This window comes from Myotis daubentonii, chromosome 10 (genome assembly GCF_963259705.1).
Source record: "Myotis daubentonii chromosome 10, mMyoDau2.1, whole genome shotgun sequence".
Lineage (NCBI taxonomy): Eukaryota > Metazoa > Chordata > Mammalia > Chiroptera > Vespertilionidae > Myotis > Myotis daubentonii.
The window spans coordinates 41202405-41204483 of record NC_081849.1 but is presented as its reverse complement, the minus strand read 5'-3'; the positions used below and the strand labels follow the sequence as shown (position 1 = coordinate 41204483).

Genomic DNA, 2079 nt, shown 5'->3' with positions numbered 1-2079 from the left:
GTGGTGATCTTTCTATTGACATGAATTTATGATGTTCAGTAAACTTACTATAAATAAAACATGATGATTTAAGAACAATAATTGGGTCATGAGTGCCTCAGACCTAGCTTCAATCCTCCATTTACTAGTTCTTTGATCTTGGCATATTATTTAATAACTAGAGGCCCAGTGCACAAGATTCATGCACTGGGGTGGCGTGCGTGGGCGGGGTGGTGGGGGACCTGCACCCTCTCACAGTCCGGGGCCCCTTGGGGGATGTCTGCCTGCCGACTTAGGCCCAATCTTCCCGGGGATTGGGCCTAAGCTGGCAGTCAGACATCCCTCTCACAGTCCAGAGCTCTTGCAGTCCGGGACCTCTTACTTTACCACCCACCTGCAGCAGAAGCAGGAGAGGATCCTGCCACTGCTGCTGCATTCACCAGCCATGAACCCGGCTTCTGGCTGAGCAGCACTCCCCCTGTGGGAGCACACTGACCACCAGGGGATAGCTCCTGCATTGAGCATCTGCCCCTTGGTGGTCAGTGCACATCATAGTGACCAGTCATTCTGCAGTTCAGTCGATTTACATATTAGGGTATTATTATATAGGATCCTATGCTTCAGTTTCCACAGGTATGACAGAACCTAAATTACAGCTTTCTTTCTTTTCTTTCTTTCTTTCTTTTTCTTCTTTTTGTGGATTAATGAAAATGCTTTTAAGGCACAGAGCATGGTGTCTGATCAAAGGTTGTGTGTTTCCCCATGCCTCCCCCCACCCCCCAAAAAAGTAGTTTGGACCTATTTGTAACTAAATAGACATGTCTAGGTTGGTACCAATCAACATGGTAAAATAATTATATTACTTCTATAGCTTTAGACTATTAAAATTCTAGGATCACTTACCATACCATGTGAAAAAGAGGGAGAACCAACTTCGTATGAGCTCACAGAACCAGCAACGCCTGTTTTTTCACTGCCTTCGAAGCCAGTTTCCAGAGTAAGGGGCCTGTGCAGTACATGTCTCTCTGCTAATTGCCCTGTGAGGAGCCCAGGGCTTAGTAAATATTGGATTTTAACACTTGTTCCATTCTTAAAACCTGTCTGCAGAGTGGGGAACATGCTGTTACTTTCAGAATGTATTCTTGCAAATGTATTTAATTTTAGTTATGTTAAAAGCTATATTCAGAGAAAAATCACTTCATGAAAGTTCAACATAATGTTAAATTATGACTAACCATGATTTTCATACATTTTTGCAAAATTTTTACCATGTCTTCTTTAATTTAAAAATAATAGCTGTCAAATTAAAACACATCTTCTTCATTATAACAATTCTACTTATTGGAATTTATCTTAGGAAAATGTTCAGAGAAGTGTGTAAATATGCCTAGTGAAACATAAACAATAGAAGAAAAAAGCGATTTAAAGGTTCATCAATAGATTATTGTTGACCTTAAATAGACAGCTAGATTTTTCTCTAGCTAGTGGGATTCTTCAGGAACAACAAAAACGTACCATTTGGGACATGTCTTCTGATGGCAAACCACTCAAACAAATGCAGAGACGCAAAGGAGAGGGATACCTTTTTAAGGACTATTGTAAACAAGAGTCCACTGGAGGAAAATGAAAGTGCAAAGTATAACTATTATCAGTGAAAATGAGGTATCTCTTTCCCACTGAGTGCTGAGGGTGGTACCTTATTAAACTGATAAGAACAGATACTACACTTGATCTTAGCCAAAAGGCCGAGAAGCGATGAGGGTGGTACCTTATGATATCTCCAGAAAAAGAATTTTCTGAGACTCTCATGGGAGGATGAGTGATTTTTATTTGCGTGGAATTACATCCCTCAGTTTCTCAAGTCCCATTTCCCTTACTCTAATCCTGGAAGATGTGCAGCTGGGGATTCAGTAAAGCTAGAAGCAGAGTCAGAGTCCAGAGTTTCCTTTCCCTGGTGGAGCTGGGGCGAATACAGCATTAGGCTAGTTGCAGTCCATTGGTCCATTGTGTGGGGTCCACATGGCCGTGAGCCATGTGGGTGAATGCAGGAGAGCCAACAGAGCTCACACCCTGTAACAAGGGTCCGAAGAAAGAGTCCTG

At 42.1% G+C, this 2079-nt stretch overlaps 1 pseudogene; it reads right to left on the bottom strand.

Moving 5' to 3' along the window:
• Window positions 1-1582: 1582 nt before the first annotated feature.
• Window positions 1583-1736, bottom strand: LOC132211636 (U2 spliceosomal RNA; annotated as a pseudogene).
• Between the last annotated feature and the right edge of the window lie 343 nt (window positions 1737-2079).